The sequence below is a fragment of the Schistocerca nitens genome, chromosome 3 (assembly GCF_023898315.1).
Source record: "Schistocerca nitens isolate TAMUIC-IGC-003100 chromosome 3, iqSchNite1.1, whole genome shotgun sequence".
NCBI lineage: Eukaryota > Metazoa > Arthropoda > Insecta > Orthoptera > Acrididae > Schistocerca > Schistocerca nitens.
The window spans coordinates 66,004,501-66,020,197 of NC_064616.1; positions in this window are offsets into that span (position 1 = coordinate 66,004,501).

The following is a 15,697-nucleotide window of genomic DNA, read 5'->3' on the forward strand; positions in this document are numbered from 1 at the left end:
TCTACCCGGTAAGGATAGTGTTTAACGTCCCGTCGACAACGAGGTCATTAGAGACGGAGCGCAAGCTCGGGTGAGGGAAGGATGGGGAAGGAAATCGGCCGTGCCCTTGCAAAGGAACCATCCCGGCATTTGCCTGAAGCGATTTAGGGAAATCACGGAAAATCTAAATCAGGATGGCCGGAGACGGAATTGAACCATCGTCCTCCCGAATGCGAGTCAAGTGTGCTAACCACTGCGCCACCTCGCTCAGTCTTCCCGGTAAGTGTCCTTGAATATTTTTGCTCACCGAAGCTGAACACGACCCATTCGGGTGTGCATGTTAACTTGCATTTACGTAGGAGTAAATTTAAAAAGCACTTTCTGACAGCATGTAAAATCTTGTGTCTATTATTTATGTGCATGGCTTATTACAGTTTTATATGCATCTCTCTACACTTATTTGCTTTGTTATCAAAATTGTTTCGTTCATGAATCCAGCTTTACAGAGCTATGCTTTTGGCGATGTTTAATTATGTTGACTAGTGCCATTGTCTTGCTATATTATTCACTGACCCTCTCACTGGTTAATAAATTTACGTCACGGTAATAGTAATTACACATTATTATGCTTACTCGCCCCTCTCCCCCCCCCCCCCCATGAACCATAGACATTGCCGTTGGTGGGGAGGCTTGCGTGCCTCAGCGATACAGATAGCCGTATCGAAGGTGCAACCACAACAGAGGGGTATCTGTTGAGAGGCCAGCACAACGTATGGTTCCTGAAGAGGGCAGCAGCCTTTTCAGTAGTTGCAGGGGCAACAGTCTGGATGATTGACTGATATGACCTTGTAACACTAACCAAAACTGCCTTGCTGTGCTTGTACTGCGCCGACCGCGATGGCCGTGCGGTTCTAGGCGCTGCAGTCCGGAACCGCGGGACTGCTACGGTCGCAGGTTCGAATCCTGCCTCGGGCATGGATGTGTGTGATGTACTTACGTTAGTTAGGTTTAAGTAGTTCTAAGTTCTAGGGGACTGATGACCTCAGATGTTAAGCCCCATAGTGCTCAGAGCCATTTGTACCATTTTTTTGCTCAGAGCCATTTGAACCATTTTGCTGGTACTGCGAACGGCTGAAAGCAAGGGGAAACTACGGCCGCAATTTTCCCGATGGCATGCAGCTTTACTATATGGATAAGTGATGATGGCATCCTCATAGGTAAAATATTCCGGAGGTGAAATAGTCCCCCATTCGGATCTCCGGGCGGGGACTACTCAAGAGGACGTCATTATCAGGAGAAAGAAAACTGGTTTTCTACGGATCGGAGCGTGGAATGTCAGATCCCTTAATCGGGCAGGTAGGTTAGAAAATTTAAAAAGGGAAATGGATAGGTTAAAGTTAGATATAGTGGGAATTAGTGAAGTTCGGTGGCAGGAGGAACAAGACTTCCGGTCAGGTGACTACAGGGTTATAAACACAAAATCAAATAGGGGTAATGCAGGAGTAGGTTTAATAATGAATAAAAAAATAGGAGTGGGGGTAAGCTACTACAATCAGCATAGTGAACGCGTTATTGTGGCCAAGATAGACACGAAGCCCAGCCTACGTCAGTAGTACAAGTCTATATGCCAACTAGCTCTGCAGATGACGAAGAAATTGAAGAAATGTATGATGAGATAAAAGAAATTATTCAGGTAGTGAAGGGAGACGAAAATTTAATAGTCATGGGTGACTGGAATTCGATAGTAGGAAAAGGGAGAGAAGGAAACGTAGTAGGTGAATATGGATTGGTGGGAAGAAACGAAAGAGGAAGCCGCCTGGTAGAATTTTGCACAGAGCATAACTTAATCATAGCTAACACTTGGTTCAAGAATCATAAAAGAAGGTTGTATACGTGGAAGAAGCCTGGAGATACTGACATGTTTCAGACAGATTATGTAATGGTAAGACAGATATTTGGGAACCAGGTTGTAAAATGTAGGACATTTCCAGGGGCAGATGTGGACTCTGACCACAATCTATTGGTTATGAACTGTAGATGAAAACTGAAGAAGCTGCAAAGTCGTGGGAATTTGAGGAGATGGGACCTGGATAAACTGACCAAACCATAGGTTGTACAGAGTTTCAGGGAGAGGATAAGGGAACAATAGACAGGAATGGGGGAAAGAAATACAGTAGAAGAAGAATGAGTAGCTTTGAGGGATGTAGTAGTGAAGGCAGCAGAGGATCAAATAGCTAAAAAGACGAGGGCTAGCAGAAATCCTTGGGTGACAGATGAAATACTGAATTTAATTGATGAAACGAGAAAATATAAAAATGCAGTAAATGAAGCAGGCAAAAAGGATTACAAACGTCTCAAAAATGAGATCGACAGAAAGTGCAAAATGGCTAAGCAGGCATGGCTAGAGGACAAATGTAAGGATGTAGAGGCTTATCTCACTAAGGGTAAGATAGATATTGCCTACAGGAAAATTAAAGAGACCTTTGGAGAAAAGAGAACCACTTGTATGAATATCAAGAGCTCAGATGGAAAACCAGTTCTAAGCAAAGAAGGGAAAGCAGAAAGGTGGAAGGAGTATATAGAGGGACTTTATAAGGCCGATGTACTTGAGGGCAATGTTATAGAAAGGGAATAGAATGTAAATGAAGATGAAATGGGTGATACGATACTGCGTGAAGAGTTTGACAGTGCAGTGAAAGGCCTGAGTCGAAACAAGGCCCCAGGAGTAGACAACATTCCATTAGAACTACTGACGGCCTTGGGAGAGCCAGTCCTAACAAAACTCTACCATCTGGTGAGCAAAATGTATGAGACAGGCGAAATACCCTCAGACTTCAAGAAGAATACAATAATTCCAATCACAAAGAAAGCAGGCGTTGACAGATGTGAAAATTACCGAACTATCAGTTTAATAAGGCACGGCTGCAAAATACTAACACGAATTCTTTACAGACGAATGGAAAAACTGGTACAAGCCGACCTCGGGGAAGATCAGTTTGGATTCCGTAGAAATATGGGAACACGTCAGGCAATACTGACCCTACGACTTATCTTAGAAGCTAGACTCAGAAAAGGCAAACCTACGTTTCTCGCATTTGTAGACTTGGAGAAAGCTTTTGACAATGTTGCCTGGAATACTCTCTTTCAAATTCTGAAGGTGGCAGGGGTAAAATACAGGGAGCGGAAGGCTATTTACAATTTGTACAGAAACCAGATGGCCGTTATAAGAGTCGAGGGGCATCTCCCCGATGTTATTCAATCTGTATATTGAGCAAGCAGTAAAGGAAACAAAAGAAAAATTCGGAGTAGGTATTAAAATGCATGAAGAAGAAGTAAAAACTTTGAGGTTCGCCGATGACATTGTAATTCTGTCAGAGACAGCAAAGGACTTGGAAGAGCAGTTGAACGGAATGGACAGTGTCTTGAAAGGAGGATATAAGATGAACATCAACAAAAGCAAAACGAGGATAATGGAATGTAGTCAAATTAAATCGGGTGATGCTGAGGGGATTAGATTAGGAAATGAGACACTTAAAGTGGTAAAGGAGTTTTGCTATTTTGGGAGCAAAATAACTGATAATGGTCGAAGTAGAGAAGATATAAAATGTAGACTGGCAATGGCAAGGAAAGCGTTTCTGAAGAAGAGAAATTTGTTAACTTCAAGTATAGATTTAAGTGTCAGGAAGTCGTTTCTGAAAGTATTTGTATGGAGTGTAGCCATGTATGGAAGTGAGACATGGACGATAAATAGTTTGGACAAGAAGAGAATAGAAGCTTTTGAAATGTGGTGCTACAGAAGAATGCTGTAGATTAGATGGATAGATCACATAACTAATGAGGAGGTACTGAATAGAACTGGCGAGAAGAGGAGTTTGTGGCACAACTTGACTAGAAGAAGGGATCGGTTGGTAGGACATGTTCTGAGGCATAAAGGGATCGCCAATTTAGTATTGGAGGGCAGTGTGGAGGGTAAAAATCGTAGAGGGAGACCAAGAGATGAATACACTAAGGAGATTCAGAAGGATGTAGGCTGCAGTACGTACTGGGAGATGAAGAAGCTTGCACAGGATAGAGTAGCATGGAGAGCTGCATCAAATCAGTCTCAGGACTGAAGACCACAACAACATACAACACCAATGCTTACTCGTTTAGCATCCCATTTCATATACATAAAATACACAAAATTAATAAAACTAGTGTCTCTTTCATATTTAGATACAGCGTTCCTTGCGTCCGGTCCATGGTCTGTCATACACTTAGATAGTAAGGAACATCTTACATAACAGTAAATAATAAAAATAACTATGCTACGTAGTAACTTCACTATTCGTTTCTTTATTTACAAAATAAATTACTTAGTGCGTTTTGTTTAACCATTACTCTCAAGTGTCGTACATATTTGTATTTCAAATCGTCACGTTTGGGAAAGTATGCTCTTTACTTGTGGTAACTAATACACATTCAAGTCTCTACTTTTTATCTTCTTCTCATTGACATGTCAAACTCCGACAAGTACGGTTATTGTACATCATACAGCTTCTTTTCTGCCGGACTGAGTGGCCGTCCGGTTCTAGGCGCTACAGTCTGGAGCCGCGTTACCGCTACGGTCGCAGGTTCGAATCCTGCCTCGGGCATGGATGTGTGTGATGTCCTTAGGTTAGTTAGGTTTAAGTAGTTCTAAGTTCTAGGGGACTGATGACCTCAGATGTTAAGTCCCATAGTGCTCAGAGCCATTTTTTGGACAGCTTCTTTTCTCATTCCTGTGAAAACTTACTCCTACAAACATATACAACAGCACAAGAAAAATTATAAAAATCTGATTGTTTTTTTACATATTTCTTTAAGTTTTTGTGTGGATACAACCCTTTAAATTTACTTGTGTCCTGATAGGCAATCAAACAATACCCTCCACTGAGGTTCTCACTACTCTAACAGGAACAGGATACATTAACTGGCATTTTTTGTTATTTTTCTTCCCCAGTGAAGGTTTTGGGTTGTTCCAAAGAAGTCCATACTTCCTATGTTAAATCTTGTGCTTTTATCGAAAATTTTATCATAAGCCTCTTTTTATCCTTCAAGCACTCTCAGTTAATGAGATTATAACCTGCCCTACCTTTTCCTCTCACCAACCACCTATTTGCTGTAATCACGGTAATCGGTTCATCCATTCATTGTTTCCATGTTTTGCCAGAAATATTTCTGCTGGCGCTCGAGAAGTAGAAGTGAGAGGTAGCATACTGACTATCTCCTCGAATGGCGCTAAATGATCTACCCATTTTGTTCACTTGTTTGGTACAAATGTGCACAAGGTGTCAGTGAATTCTTTGAATAGTCTTTCAGTATGTTGTCAATAAGATCTGCCAGTATGAAGCCTGAGATCTATTCTAGTTAGGTATCAAACTCTGTGAAATTTTTGTGTCTGCTTTTCGAGAATCTATCCCGTTCGCACTGGCACAATTATTTTGTTTATCTCCCATGTTTCTAGAACAAACGCACTGGTCCATTTGCCTTGCCCGCTGCTAACAAAGGACTCCTGTAGGTGATAGCGCCGTATTGACACATTAACCTCGAATCTAGCATTTTTCTTATCTGCTATCTCACGGCTTCGCGTTTCGTCCACATAATGGGGTAAGGAGACGCACGGAAGATTTTGTGTGGAATTACCTCCATATACTACTGGTAACACTTAATGATTTCAGATTTGTCAGAAAAGACATCAACGTATTTTTTCAATAGCTCAGCCAATTCAGCATGGTGTGTAGTACTGAGGCACCATGATTCTGCTATCTTGGTCTAAAATCGGTTGATGTTAAGCTCCACATTCCTATTACTAGTGCAACACTTCACTTCCCTAAAACAGCGAGACTTTCTGTCATCAATATACAGGGATTTCTTATGTATAATCTTTACCCTACTACCCTGCCACCCTGCCATTCTTACCATGCCATGCTTTAGTCTTTAAAAGATCCACAATGACTTCCTCGACATCGACTGTCAAAATCCATTTGCGTCATGAGAGGCCAATTCTAACCTTATTACGCAGTTCACAGGTAACACCTCGACGTTTATGAATGTGCATTTCGTTGCTCCTTTTCCTAAACTCAACGTAATTTGCGCCTGCTATTTTACGTTTTGTGATTTTGCGCCAATAATTATCGAACTCCTGCAATTCTGCACAGCCAAGGTTGGTATGCATCGTTTCTTACTGACTTTGCCATAAAAATTACTGTCCATAACATTTATCATGGCTCCTGTGTCTATGATCAGAGTAGTGGGAACTCCTTCCATTATCTCACTAACAATGGGTTGTACTAAATCTTCCGTGTGTTGCTTGCATGCTTCAGTGTCATTACATAATTCATCACGAACGTGTAAGTCGTCATTATACCGAGTTATAACGACGCTGGTATCATGTCTACTGCCTTTACTCCATCCCGTAATACACATGGGAGTGTTGAGTACGGTTGTATCTAGTTCCTTTCCCCGCTCGGTTTCAGTGGAGCATGACTTTTTGACATGTCCATTGTTCGAATAGATTGATTTTGTGGTGGCACCCAATTATAGTTGACTGCTTGGGATTAGTTCTGGATGCCGCCAGCATTAGGCCTTTGCTTGTCTCCTATTTTCGTGTTGTTTGTATGGGGCAGTCCTCTGTTGTTCATCTTGCGGTGACCACATGCATTACCAGGTCTCTTCTGCATGTTCTGATTCTGATTACCATGTGGGTGGTCACGATAGCCAGGTAGCAATATGTATCATTTTACCTCGTTTTATTATACACTGAAGAACCAAAGAAACTGGTACACCTGCCTAATATTATGTAAGGCCACCGTGAGCACGCAGAAGTGCCGCAATACGACGTGGCACGGACTCGACTAATGTCTGACGTAGTGCTGGAGGGAAGTGACACCATTAATCCCGTAGGGCTGTCCATAAATCCGTAAGAGGGGGTGGAGATCTCTTCTAAACAGCACTTAGCAAGGCATCCCAGATATGCTCAATAATGTTCACGTCTGGGGAGTCTGGTGGCCAGCGGAAGTGTTTAAACTCGGAAGAGTGTTCCTGGAGCCGCTCCGTAGCAGTTCTGGATCTGTGGGGTGCCGCATCGGCGTGCTGGAATTGCCCAAGTCGGTCGGAATGCACAATGGACATGAATGGATGCAGGTTTTCAGGCAGGATACTTATGTACGTGTCACCTGTCAGAGTCGTTTCTAGACGTATAAGGCGTCCCACATCACTCCAGCTCCACACATCCCACACCATTCCAGAGCCTCCGCCAGCTTGAACAGTTCCTGCTGACATGCAGGGTCCGTAGCTTCATGAGGTTGTCTCCATACCAGTACACGTCCATCCGCTCGATACAATGCGAAACGAGACTCGTCTGATCAGGGAAAATGTTTCCAGTCATCAACAGTCCAATGTCTGTGTTGATCGGCCCAGGCTAGCAGGAAAGCTTTGTGTTGTGTAGTCATCAAGGGTACACGAGTGGGCCTTCGGCTCCGAAAGCCCATATCCCTGGCGTTTCGTTGAATGGTTCGCACGCTGACACTTATTGATGACCCAACACTGAAATCTCCAGCAATTTGAAGAAGGGTTGCACTTCCGTCATGTTGAACGATTCTCTTCAGTCGTCGTTGGTCCCGTTCTTGCAGGCTCTTTTTCCGGCTGCACCTATGTCGGAGACTTGATGTTTTACTGGATTCGTGATATTGAGGCTATACTCGTGACATGGTCGTACGGAAAAATCCCCATTTCATCGCTACCTCGGACATGCTGTGTCCCATCGCTCGTGCTCCGACTGTAGCACCACGTTCAGACTCACTTAAATCTTGATAAGCTGCCATTGTAGCAGCAGTAACCGATCTATCAACTGCGCCAGACACTTGTTGTCTCATACAGACGCTGCCGACCACAGCGCCGTAATCTGCCTGTTTACATGTCTCTGTATTTGAATACGCATGCCTATACCAATTTCTTTGGCGCTTCAGTGTAATATGGAGCGTTATTTAGATTCTGCGGACTGTTTATATCTGCAGATCCGCTGTTTCTGCGCCAGGTGACGTTCCTGCCACGATTATTGTGACCGTTGCTGGCTGCTGCTGCTGCTGCTGCTGCTTGGTGATCGATGCCGTTGCCAGAACTACCTTCTAAACCCTAATGTATGAGATCCCGCGAATCGAGAACATACGTGAACTGCTCCAGATCATCCTCCTGCGCGAGAATTGATTTTCCTTTGTGAACTTATCATCTCTGAGAAAGCATACTTTACAGCGTGATTACCTGTAAATACCACATTAATGCTATAAATGTTCAAAATGATGTCCGTCAACCTCAATACATTTGGCAGTACGTGTAACAACATTCCTCTCAACAGCGAGTAGTTCGCCTTCCGTAATGTTCGCACATGCATTGACAATGTGCTGACGTGTGTTGTCAGGCGTTGTCGGTGTATTACGATAGCAAATATCCTTCAACACAGAAAGAAATCCGGGGACGTCAGATCCGGTGAACGTGCGGGCCATGTTACGGTGCTTCGACGACCAGTCCACCTGTCATGAAATATGCTACTCAATAACGCTTCAACGGCACGCGAGCTATGTGCCGGACATCCATCATGTTGGAAAGTACATCGCCATTCTGTCACGCAGTGAAACATATTGTAGTAACATCGTAGAACATTACGTAGGAAATCAGCATACACTGCACCATTTAGATTGCCATCGATAAAATGGGGGCCAATTATCCTTCCTCTCATAATGCCGCACCATACATTAACCCGCCAAGCTCGCTGATGTTTCACTTGTCACAGCCATCGTGGATTTTCCGTTGCCCAATAGTGCATATTATGACGGATTACGTTACCGCTGTTGGTGAATGACGCTTCGTCGCTAAATAGAACGCGTGCAAAAATCTGTTATCGTCCCGTAATTTCTCTTGTGATCAGTGGTAGAACTGCACACGACGTTCAAAGTCATCGCCATGCAATTTCTGGTGCATAAAAATATTGTATGGGTGGAATCGATGTTGATCTAGCATTCTCAACACCGACGTTTTTGTGATTCCCGATTCTAGCTCAATGTGTCTGCTACTGATGTGCCGGTTAGCTGCGACAGCAGCTAAAACACCTACAGAGCTTCGATGGCGTGTACAGGTACAGCTTCCCATGCAGCTTCAACACGATATCACAGTTCATCAAGAGTAGTGACTAGCGTATTGTGACGAGCCAGTTGCTCGGCCACCATTGACCAGACGTTTTCAATAGGTATGAGATCTGGAGAATGTGCTGGCCAGGATAGCAGTCGAATATTTCTGTATCCAGAAAGGCCCGTACAGGACCTGCAACATGCGGTCGTGCATTATTTTGCTGAAATATAGGATTTCGCAGGGATCGAGTGAAGGGTAGAGCCACCGTTGGGAACACATCTGAAATGTAACGTCCAATGTTCAAAGTGCCGTCAATGCGAGCAAGAGGTGACCGAGACGTGTAACCACTGGCACCCCATACCATCACGCCGTGTGATACGTCAATATGGCGATGACGAATACACGCTTCCAAAGTGCGTTCACCGCGATGTCGCCAAACACGGATGCGACCATCACGATGCTGTAAACAGAACCTGGATTCATCGGAAAAATTGACGTTTGCCCATTCGTGCAGCCAGGTTCGTCGTTGAATACACCATCGCAGGCGATCCTGTCTGTGATGCAGCGTAAAGGGTAACCGTAGCAATGGTCTCCGGGCTGATAGTCCATGCTGCTGCAAACGTCGTCGAACTGTTCGTGCAGATGGTTGTTGTCTTGCAAACGTCCCCATCTGTTGACTCAGGGATCGAGACGTGACTGTACGATCCGTTACAGCCATGCGGATAAGATGCCTGTCATCTCGACTGCTAGTGATACGAGGCCGTTGGGATCCAGCACGTCGTTCCGTATTACCCTCCTGAAACCACCGATTCCATATTCTGCTAACAGTCATTGGATCTCGACCAACGCGAGCAGCAATGTCGCGATACGATAAACCCCAATCGCGATAGGCTACAATGCGACCTTTATCAATGTCGGAAACGTGATGGTACGCATTTCTCCTCCTTACACGAGACATCACAACAACGTTTCACCAGGCAACGCCGGTCAACTGCTATTTGTGTATGAGAAATCGGTTGGAAACTTTCCTCGTGTCAGCACGTTGTAGGTGTCGCCACCGGCGCCAACCGTGTGTGAATGCTCTGAAAAGCTAATCATTTGCATATCACAGCATCTTCTTCCTGTCGGTTAAATTTCGCGACTGTAGCACGTCATCTTCTTGGTGTAGCAATTTTAATGGCCAGTAGTGTATATACTGTGACTAGTGTTATCTTCTTCTGGGCGCTCCATGTTTGATGTAACATAGTTCTAAATTTTCTTATGAGTAGGACCAGATGTAGAGACTTCTTGTCCAGAAAAAAAATCTGGTATTTCCTATGTCTCAGTCAGCTCTCTTCTACTCGGATAGGCGACAAACTCAGTCCTGCAACTATTTGATCGCACGAACTATCTGTGCCGGGAATTGACAGGTCGAGTCTCTTCATTGTATGTGCCTTACGAATATATCGCCTGTGCGTGTGCTATTCACTGACAGTTCATGCACGATACCTCTTACTGCTGCTGTCACTTGCCACAGGTCACTGACCTGAGCAGTTACTTCATTGCGCCATATTTGGTATTTCGTGTTTTAATTCAGTTTTGATTTTCGTTAATTCACTTTTTACAACATACTGCTTCGTAGCTTACACTTTGTGCAGCCGCACGTAATTCAGTATTAAGTGATTGGTTAACGTCCGCGTCTTGCGTCTGTAACCATGACGAAGAGTTATTTGAAAGTTCTTGTCGTTACCTTTCAAAATCTCTTTGATCTTTCCTTCCTGCTCCACAACTAAATTTTGAAATTGGTTTGTGAGCTGTTACACAGAGGTTTCCATTGCAGTCTGTGCTGTCTTGAATGTGCCCACTCTATTTGATAATCGGTTTATTCTACCTGGTATACGCTGATAAGCGTCTCTTAAAGTCGTAATTTCGGATCGTATTCCCGTGAAATCCGTATTGATCAGATCGGATTCTTCTTTTGTGACCAGATCAAGCAATATTCTGATTTGATCTGATTGTTCTCTAATGACTTCATGTAATGTTGCTTTAATCTGGACGAACAGTTTTTTCACAACTGTATTAAAATTTTCTTTCATCCGTGCGTCTAACTTCCCGTCAAAATGTGAGCAATGCAATCAAAATTTATCGTTGTTATATCTTCTAATTTCTGATATAACATTGCAAATGGAACTGCTACTGCAAACAGTTGTTTAATTGTTTCGGTTGGATGTGGATGTATTTGCATTTCTGCTCAGTGGCACCGCGCATATATTTTCAACTTTCGGCTTCGTCATGTTGCAGTTTTCGATATTTTCTTGGCCCTACACTTCGGCTATGTTATTTACCTTACCATTTTTCGTCGTAACACAAACAATATCTCTAAAAATTAATCGTACTTACTTTAATTTGGCGTGTTTACGCATAACCAATGCAGTTAGCAATAATACGATTCTCGCTAAATTTTCGAGAAGCAGCACGCAACGTTACGAAGCAGAACAAGGTCGCGCCGGCATTTTAGCCACGCGGAATACAAAAGTGGCCATCTTAATGACACGATTCCTGAGGACACAACAATTAGTTCAATTAAAAATTCTTAAAATTGTAAACGAGGAAAGTGAGATGGGAAATTATACGTCCACTGTGAGACTTTAAGATTTGTGACATCTGATAGCAAACGATAAAGCATGGATACCGTTAATTTGTTTTTGCTGTCTGATGAGATGGCTGTAATGCGGTGTTGTAATACTGGATAATACTTTCGGTTTCCAGTAAATAAAAAGGATACTTCTTTTCAACTTTCCTTTCTCCTTGGATACATCGAAGTACTTTCCCTCTTATCAGGCGCCATATCGGCGTATTATATGCGACAAGGAGATTACTTTGTAATGCATATACATACAATTTGTCTAGTCGCACGTCGCTGTTTCTAACGTATCCATGCTTCCTGGCAGATAATAAAGTGAGAAAAATAATTAAATTTAGCAAAACGTGTGCAATGCACGAACGAAGATTTGCCTCGGGAAAGACACGTCACAAATGCGATGCCACAATGCGAGTCGCTATTATAACACAGATCAATAAGGGATCAGTTACGTTGTCACAGTGTGTCATCTTCATTTATTTTGTGAGACATTACTTATTATCTTTCATTTGATGTATCAGGCCATTTTAAATTGACTTCCACGTAAAAAAAGGTAATAAGTATTAGTTCGGATCTCGTAGAAAAGAATGTGCGTGTTCACTTTTTAAGAATATGGGACGTAAACAACGCGATGCCATAAGATTTCGGTCGTTTTGCTTTCTAACAATGTGTGCACCATTTCTGACACGTGAATTTGCAACATAAAAATAGTATAGAAAATTTAATGTCATTACTAAAAGGTTTCTACAATGAATATACAAACATTTATTGTCAATACGCTTCTCGGGTTTCCCGCCAGATCGTATTGTGTAACTCTCAAACTCACGTATGTCGTTGGCCATCTCCTCCCCGTAGAGGTACCAGATGTGACTGTTCACGCTTTCCCGTCGGATCTGTTGCAAATACACTTCTCGGGTTTGCCGCCGGATCGTATCAATACGATCGTACAATTTTTGCGGCGGCTCTGTTGCATATACTCTTTTCGGGTTTGCCGCCAGATCGTATCAATACGATTGTAAGATACGATCCGGCGGCAAACCCGAGAAGCGTATTTGCAACAGATCCGTCGGGAAAACACGAAAAGTCACATTTCCTGTCAATATTTGAAATATTTGAGATAAATTACAGAGCTCAATTACACGTACCTCGTATAGGTTTGAAGGTAATATCTCAAGTGAGTTCCAAGAAGAGGAAGGTCTCGCTTCAGAAAAAAACTGAATGAGCTTTACAGATTTTCTTTAACTTTTATCGTATCACTGTCTTCAAATTACAACTGATATTCATTCTCTAGTCTTTGTCGTTGTATACATATTTTATGAGATGGTTCCCTTAAAATTAATTATTTCATAGTAAGAATTTTTTTAAAAAATGAAGAGATATATTTTACAAAATACATCTCAAACAGAAACGCTAATTATTTTAATGAGAAACTAATTATTTAAATGATATCAAAAATGGGTCCAGGTAACTGAATTATGGTGTTAGTACCTCTACATTTGCACTATATAACATGAAATTGGATATAATTTCTAAATACTTGAATTAAATTCAAGGTTCAGTGAAATTACAATATTTACTTTCTCAGTATGTATTCTCATGTGCCCGACCAGATACAATAATTTTACACCACGAAGTCAAAGGAGATAATATAACACAAAAACATTGATACAGTTAATTAGAATATCATCAAGGGAGCAAGACCATACCAGTAATGGGTAGCAAATGGCTAATATCATACGAGAGTTGAATGACAACCCCAGAATTTTTCATCAGTTGCTGATTGCGTGAGTGCTTACAAGAAACTGACGGTGATATTATACATGTTCCCAGACACCACAGTTTGCCTAGTAGATCACTGGCGAGTCACACGAACATTTACTTGTACGGAATTACGATTTCAGACTGAATTAAATCCCTGACCCTATTGCAGCAAAACTTGATCGATATCTTGCACACTCACGCCGCAGATACCAATTGTGGGCCGGAAGCTGCAGCTCGGAAACGTGTAATGCGATAACCAGTTGAGCTCCAAGCACGAAATTTTCTAAGTCCAGAGTGGGCATGAGAAGTGCTCAGTGAAGCCAAGGCGTGATGATGCAACATCACTCCAAGACTGCCTACCACGTAATCCACCTTGAGATTCCCCCACTTCAGAGGTCGGTATTACAATTTTGTGCACCTTGCGAATAAACCAATAGGCTGTATTCCCCACACACAGAGAAACTAGTGTTCCAAATATTCCCAGGCTTTGTGACAATTCTGAGTCTACACCCCCCCTCCCCCCCCCCCCCACACCCCAGAAAACAGATATTAAAACATATCCTGAAGTGGAGACTGCGACGTAGTAATGAGCTATCTCGGTGAATACTGTACTAGGAGTGACTGTTTTGTATCGTTGTTGCTTGATGACATCATAGAAAGAGCCGTGGCTTGTAACGTTATGGGTATGGCTCTGACCTGCGCAAGTGACGTCACAAATGTACACAAACTGTGTGTGTCATCATAGCCATTCTATTGTAATGTATACAACTTCCTTTACATATGATCTGCAACTTCTCAGAAACCTTCCAACAAATGTAAGTCTTCTGTTCGCTTTGTCTTGAAACGTCCCCTTAGAAAAATTATAAATGACTGCTTAAACTGACAAACAATATTTTTAGCGCAACGCAATCTGACTTTCAAATATCCCTACGAAAGAATGGCCCTGACTAACAATAACCTATACCGTTCACAAATCACTTACCTCACAAAAATTTTCGTTACTCGAACTACTGCAATACAGCGAGCTAATACTGCCAGCTTAATAAAAGATTCAAACTACTGAAGTCACTAACTACTGATAGGCATAGTTAGCAAATGAAAGATTTTGATAAAGAACAAACATTGTATTTACCTTAATAGTGTTCAAACGTCATAATATATATAGCAGTTCATGACATCCAGTCTCTGATGGACACACGTCCAGATCATCCGCTCTCAAAACTCCGCCATCTCTCTCCCCACATCCACCACTGCTGGCGGCTCACCTCCAACTGCGCAACGCTACGCTCTGTTAACAGCCAACAGCCAACTGCCCAACACTACAATAGCGACTATTTCAACAATGCAAACCAGCCACAGACGGCACACAGCACAGTCAGTGATTTTCGCACAGAGCGCTACGTGGCGTTACCAACATAAAAACCTAAACAGCCTACTTACATAGCCCCCATGCTCCCCACAAAAAATTTTACAAATTGGTTTGGGTAGTGGCCAATACAGATTTGAAAAAAATTATCATAATTACAATAACAAAGAATTCAAATGCACACACTTACCGATACAATGTTGGTCAAAAGCTAGAATTTTCTCACAGTCCATAAAGACAGTCCTGATCATTCATCACAGTAAAATTGCAGTGTTTCTCTTTTTTTTTGCCATGCAGTCTTGAACAAGTAGTGTTGTCCTTCCAACAGAAAGACAGTGCTGGCTCTTGACATGCAGACTGGTAATGGGCCACAACAGAGCAAACCCACAGCAGAGTCAGTCGAAGTTTATGAGGAATATTGGTAAGTAGGTCATCACAGAGCCGACCCACTGAAGTCCTGGTAGAGATGGCTAGCAGTTAGCAGCCATTCATTGTGACTGTGTGGGTGCACAACCACTGTTGAAGAGTCTTGCGGATAATATAGCAAGTCCATGAACCACCACTTGTGCACTCACAAGAAATTTTTTGAAATGTTCTTAGACCCAGCAATGCTGTTAATCAGTCCCTTGCTGAATTATCAACACATGTGCGAGCACTAACAGTCCTCATTTGCACATATTGTGCATATACTATGACCAACAGAAATGTGTGCAGTGAAATTAATTCTTACAAGTTACTTAATTTGATGAACTGGTTTCCATTACAATTTTATAACATGAGAATACAATTACAAAGGTACAGAAAACATCATTAAAAACATAAAAATT